This window comes from Dioscorea cayenensis, chromosome 6 (genome assembly GCF_009730915.1).
Source record: "Dioscorea cayenensis subsp. rotundata cultivar TDr96_F1 chromosome 6, TDr96_F1_v2_PseudoChromosome.rev07_lg8_w22 25.fasta, whole genome shotgun sequence".
Classification (NCBI taxonomy): Eukaryota; Viridiplantae; Streptophyta; class Magnoliopsida; order Dioscoreales; family Dioscoreaceae; genus Dioscorea; species Dioscorea cayenensis.
This window is the reverse complement of record NC_052476.1, coordinates 6,072,510-6,079,474: the sequence shown is the minus strand read 5'-3', so window position 1 is coordinate 6,079,474 and position 6,965 is coordinate 6,072,510. Positions and strand designations below refer to the sequence as shown.

Sequence of the window (6,965 nt, the reverse complement as noted above, 5' to 3'; positions counted from 1 at the left end):
AAAAAGTTTTTAATATTAAATGTATAGTTGATAACAAGCTTTTTTTAATAAATGGCTTTTTATTTTTGTTTATTAGATGACATGGATATCCAAGAAGAAGTAAATTTGCAAGATTTTTGGTGATGTTGGTGGTGATGTTGGTGAACATGCAAGCTTTGATCAAAAGATTTGATGGAAATGATGATATTAATTTGAGTTTTTGATCCAAGTTCATGGACCTAACTCATGTTAGTTGTGTTTGTCTATTTGAATACTTGGGTAAATCTTTTGATTATGTATTTGTGACTATTTTTGTTATACTTGGTATGTGTTTGTTTTGACTTTTTGAGTGTGGAATTAAACTTTATGTCTTTTTTTGTTGTTAGTTGTATTTGAATACTTTGGTAATTGTTGTTATCTTTGGATTATGTATTTGTGACTTTTTTTGTTGTCTTTGAATTTTTGATCGGTATGTGTTTGTTTTTGTGTGAAATAAAAACTTTAAATCATGTAATTGTTATTTTTTTATGATGCTTGTTTTTGAGTATGTATTTTTTTCATTATTTTTGGTAGGTTGATGTGTGCATGTTATATTTTGATGATGGTTGCTATGAGTGTGTATTTTTTATTTTTTTGTTAGGTTGATGTGTGCATGTTATATTTTGATGATAGTTGCTATGAGTATGTATTTTTTTATTTTTGTTAGGTTGATGTGTGCTTGTTATATACTTATATTTTTGATGATGGGTTGCTTTGAGTGTGTAATTTTTGATTATTTTTGTTAGGTTGATGTGTGCTTGTTATGAGTATAAAATGAATTTAGATATCAAATATAAGTAGTTTTATATTTTTTTTATATTATAATTATGGTTTTTAATATTATATTTTGATTATTTTCTAATTATTAATTATTATAATATATTTTTTAATATTTTATTATTGACCCCGGTTCAACCCCGGTTCGACCCGGTCGAACCCATCGACCCCTGACCCCTGGGCTTGGCCGGGTCGATGCCGGGCGGGTCTGACAACCTTGATAATTACCTTGTATATATATATATATATATATAAAAGGTACTACATTAGTAGGGTTGTTGTGTTTAGTTGATGCTACAATATTTATAACTCATGTCTCATTATGATGTTGGGAACTATATCTCATATTAATCCATGTGTTTATTATCTGTGCCTCAATAGAGTATGTGTAAATGAACACTTATTATAGTTTATTAATTCTCTTCTTAATTACACAGTCTCAATACGTTAGGATGTGCGCACTAGTAATTCACTATAGAAAGAAGCTAGCTCACGTACTTTCATGCATCAATGTTTTTTTTATATATAATAGTTTTAATAAATACAATTTCTTTAAGTAATACTTTCATGCATCATGCAAATGTAAATGTTTGGAGGAAGGAGCAGATTATTATAGCACAAAATATGAGAATTCAAAATAACAAAACATAAATAAACTCCACATACTTTTTCCATCAATAAAAACTTAAATACTAAACACAATCCTCACTTTAATAGTTGTGGATAAGAAATCAACCTAATTCAGCACCGGCATGACCACCCTCAGCACCGGCATGACCACCCTAATTGCAAGCAGTCCACAAGCTGCCTCTTCGATATCTTCTCCAACACTTGCAAGCACTACAATATCAAAATAATTCAAATAAAATATCCATACAACCACTCCTCTCAAAATTAAAACAACATGAAAAAACTTCATGATCTTAATACCATACCTGTTTCCTCTGTCCATCTAGAGAAAGGCTTTTTGTTCTTTTCTTCCAGCAATGTGGATGGCATAGGGAAGAGGCAACATACCCTGCTTCCTCCACAATTTGCACTTACATAGTTGCAACATATATCATATCCACCACTTAAACCTGTTGCTCAATATCAAATAGACATATCATTATTAACAGGTGATATTTCGATCAGCACATGTATAAATAAAAAACATATATATATATATATATATATATAAATTCTATAACATTATTTTCAAAGAGAAAAAACAAAGCTTCCTTGGAGTGGTAGTGGTAGTGTATATACATATATATAGAAGAGAGACACATGTTATTAACTCATAATAAACTTTCACTCATAATAAACTGTCATGCATTATTGTTCAGGAAAAAATAAGGAAATTGAACTATTAAAGACTAGATGTACTATTCTGTCAATATCCAACGCTCATGGTTTGAATTAATTAAGCTGTGACAAGCACAACGAGATCATCAAGATTTAAGCTCAACTCACCATGTAAGTTAAAGAAATCAGGAAGAAGAAAACCATTTCTTGATAACAAAGTCACATATATTTGGCATACAAATATGGTTAGTCACCCTCTCACATGTGGAAACCAATTGTACAATGAATTCATATAGCACAATTTTGAAGATATGACTACAACAAGTGATGAGCTTAATTTTAAATCAGACAATAGACTAAATAAATAATTCAAAATAGACTAGATACATGAAAGATTTAAAATGCAATGAGTTGTATATATATTTTAACTCATGCATGCCCCACATTTCATTCCTTCGGTGCTCTTAATTATAATTCAAGATTTCATCCTCCTATGTTTCTCTGCCACAAAAAAAGATGCATATCATTAAAAATCACAATTATCGGAGACACACACACATTATAAGGGCACTAGTCACATTATTGTAGGAAAAACACAGAAAGATAGCTGTGATATTGCTATAGAAAAGAAAACAACATTCCCACCAAAAGCTTCATAAAAGACTTAATTAGCATAGATAAAGAGATTGCTCGTTATATATATATATATGTATAATGTATATAGAATAAGGGCATGCTCCACTCTATTTTCTGACACTTGTATTAATTCCTCTGGGAAAAACTTACATTAACTATATAGAGAAATAAGAATAGATGGGTTCCTACAAAAAAATTTATTCCTGCAAAGGAAAAAGTAAGAATAGATGGACTTAATTCAACTCCAGAAATAATGAGAGTTTCACCACAACTCACAGGAAAAAAAATTAAAAAAACAAAATCCATGACCTTCTCCAATGAATTCCTCAACAACAACAATCATCTCAAGTTGAAAGTTGAGTAATAATAAAGCCACATATTTGCCATTAAAGATATGTTTATCAAGCAGCAAGCACATACATATCACAATTATAAAGGTATAACAAATTTGTAGTTTTGAGCTTAATTTATAATACTAGAATTAGTGATGCCATGAGGCACATATATACAACTCAGCCCTTGTACTTGTTCACATCTCATTCAACCACCTTGAAAACCAGGTAATTTGAACAATCAAATTATTACACGTGATCAAGTCGCACATTAATTTGCCTGTGAAAATCAATACAACAAACATATGCATATCACGACTCATTCTAAAGATATGTAGATCCATCTAACTAGCTTGTCATGATCTTACTTTCTGTTAATAAAATAAACAAATAAACAATTAAAGACAAAATGAATACATACTAGTACTGCATGTTCACATCTCATTCTTCTACGGTTTCAAGTCTAATTCACACATACACACACACACACACACAAATGAAGATTTCATCCTACTAATCCTCAACTGCATAAACCATTAATTAGATATAAAATTATTATATTTCTAATAAAGACATACATACTAATTATCAGAAAATATAGAGATTTCTTGAGCAATTAATGAATACCAGTTATGTCTTCAAGAAACCCATTCCAGTGGCTGTCGTTGCTTTAGAGATGAGCTTGGCAGTCTTGCTCAAATCCTCCGAGCGGATAACTGCAGCCTTGCGCTCCTGCTCGACCTTGGCCACAAAGAACTTGGACCGCTCCGCCTCCGGCTGAGCTACCTGCTTCATCTCAACGGCAGAGTAGAACTCAGTGCCGTAGGACAGATGGGTGATGGCTACATCATCCAGCACGATGTTAAAGTCACGAGCACGACAGATGAGCGCATCGTGAACAAGAGCGGAGACGTGTGGACGCTCCGTGAGGTCTTGATCCACGTTGAACTGTGAGACGACGGCCTTGAGGACCTCATTCCCGATGGAGGGAAGGACCTTCTCGTCGTACTCCGTCCCCAGAGACTTGAAGATCGTCGGAAGGTAAGGGACGTCAAGGCGGGACAAGATCCAGAGTTTGAGTTTTACCATCTGGAGATCCTTCGTCCTGGAGTTGGAAGTGAAGGTATGAGGCCGTGTATGGATGTCGAAGATGTAGGGTTTCTGGAGCTATGGGATCAAGAAATGGGTACTCTCGCAGACAGTTTGGTCGAGTACGCCATGGAAACGATTGAAGAGGATGGCACGCTGCCCACCGTCAACGGTGTAGAGGGAGGAATTAAGAAGAGTAGCGCCGGCGCCGAGGCAGAAGGCGAGGCGAGCCACGTTCATGAGGAAAGAGACCGCTGCTTGGCTTCCGCCATCGCCCGCTGCCAACATTTGTGGAGCTTGGAGAGTTGGACACCAGAGGATTGGAAAAACCCTAGCGAGTTAAAGAAGGCGCTGAGCTTCTTGGAGAGAAAGAAAGAAGAAAACCCAGACGATCCTAACCGTACACGTGCCTCGAGATCTGGCTTTTCAAAATCTAGATGTACGGGTGAGATATTTTCATGATCTTATTATTATTATTGATTATTATTATTATTATTATTATTATTATCATTATTATTGACCAAGAGAAATATAAGTTTCTTATTATTAAACTTTGTGACATATTTTGCGACGTCAATAGATCGTTGCAAATAATGTGTCGTAATCTGTGTCGCAAACCAATTACATGGTTGGTCCCAAAATGTCGCGACATATTTTGCGACATTTTTGGATGATAATTTTTTTGCAACGTAATTTGGTTCTTTTTGCAATGTTTTTTGTTTTTTGGTCACATATTGTTGCAATTTGTGTCGCAAATTTGCAACACTTTTACGTGTCGCAAATTTATGTGTCGCAAATAGCATTTTTTTTTGTAGTGTCTGCAGGTGACAAGGTTAGAGGGATTATATCAATTAGTTGAGTCCTTTTTTTCAAGTGCATGGCTATGAGAATTCCAAATATAGTAAATCCAGTTAGCAGTTATTTTTTCATGTTTATAGGATCTTCAAAATTATTATTCGATTAAATAATTGTCCACTGAATTTTTTTACTCAATAAATGAATTATTTGTCCACTAATATATTCAATTTTTGTTCATTTATGTATTTTTTTATTTATCTACACCTATATATTAATGATTGATCTATATATTTATTTTGAAAATGCTTCGATTAGTCTAAAATATTGCTTTTTAATTATATATATTTAGCTTGTTGTTCATTTAGGTACTTGAGTATTCATTCAATTATATAATTATTTAAACATTGTTATTTATTCACTTCCTAATTACTTATTTATCTATAGTTTATTGATTTATTTATCTATTTAATATTTTTAGAAGTAAATGGACTATTTTCACTTAAAAGTGGAATCATGGGAAATTCTACATCTTTCCTAATCAAAATTTGACAAAATTCGATTTATAAGTTTTGATATTTTTTTTGGTTTGAAGAAAAAGTTATTTATTATTGCTTCAGCAACTTTTCATGCATTTAAACTTGTTAATATTTCTCAACTCTTATACAAAAACTATTTGACTATGATTAATTTTAGTCTTCAAATGAACTATATATTAACTTTTGTCAATATATGTCAACATTAACAAGGTCACATGAAATTTTGGACAATGAGACTATTGTTTTACACAAGTCCATCAATGAAATAATAACAACCTCTTATATTTTAACTCAGGTCAACAAGCTAAAATAAACGACCTCTAAAATTCTGACTTGGACGCTATCGAAGTAAAATAAATGGCTATAGTAAATTTGGGAGGCATATAGTTTATCAAAATTTAACATGTTCAAAATTAGATTTTTGTTAGACTCCTCTGTTTGCATGTTTTATAATTATTACTATGTTATTCAACAAATGCTGCTATTCATGTTGTATTTTTTGTTATATGCAAACACATTTTTTTATAATTTTATATAAATTAAATATTTATTTTAGTGGATTGCTGGCTGAGTTGTCCAGTTCATATTCTTGTTATTAAATAATTTTTATGCTAGGAGTAGTAGTCTTGTAAGTAGCATAGCGGGTCGTTGAGTAGCACTTGACTATATGGCATAGACTTAGTGTGTTTTCTTGTTATAGATCTAGAATCTTGTACCTTTTGAATTTTGAAAAATTTGTTAGTATTTTTTATATGTCCATAATTTGATGTTATATTCGATTATTGTATATTTAGCTTTGATACAAGTTGTGAGGCTTTGCACGGCTGCAAGGTCTTCACTATGGATCTAGCGTACAGATTCTAGGGTGTAACATAGAAGGGATTGGGCCAACAATTTGGAGGCTGGTTATTAGAGCGAATAATTTTGAAATCAAACCAAGAATGATATAAATGATACAATAATCAATGCAATTTAAAGGATCAAAATTCTCATATGGCAAACCTTTTAGAGATTAGAGACACTTTCAAATAAAATGGAGTACCGGATGACATCATAAGATTGAGGCTATTTCTATTTTCACTTAGAGACAAGGCGAAGAGTAAGCTAATATCTTTATCGCCAGGTTCAAGTATAACATGGAAGTTAATGTCTAAAACATTCTTGGAAAATATATTTTCCACTGCTAAGAAGGCTAAGTCAAGAAATAATATTTCAACTTTTGTTTAAGATGATTTTGAAGCATAGGAGAGATTTAAGAACTTATTCATACGGTATCCACATCATCGTCTTCCAGTTTGGCTTCAAGTGCAAACATTCTACAATAGGGAAATCATATCTAATATAAACACATTAGATGCGGTATCATGAAGAATAATAATGATTAAGGCACCTGAAAGAATTTATGATTTGCTTGAAGAAATGATTTCGATTTCATGTGAATAATTGACAAAGAGGCTACCCACAAAGAAACTATGCAAAGCATATAGCTTGG

At 32.3% G+C, this 6,965-nt stretch overlaps 2 pseudogenes; both read right to left on the bottom strand.

Annotated features, from left to right (window-relative positions):
• Positions 1 to 1,391: 1,391 nt before the first annotated feature.
• On the bottom strand, positions 1,392 to 4,427 carry LOC120263083 (annotated as a pseudogene).
• A 2,241-nt stretch (positions 4,428 to 6,668) lies between these two features.
• On the bottom strand, positions 6,669 to 6,762 carry LOC120264120 (annotated as a pseudogene).
• Positions 6,763 to 6,965: the final 203 nt, after the last annotated feature.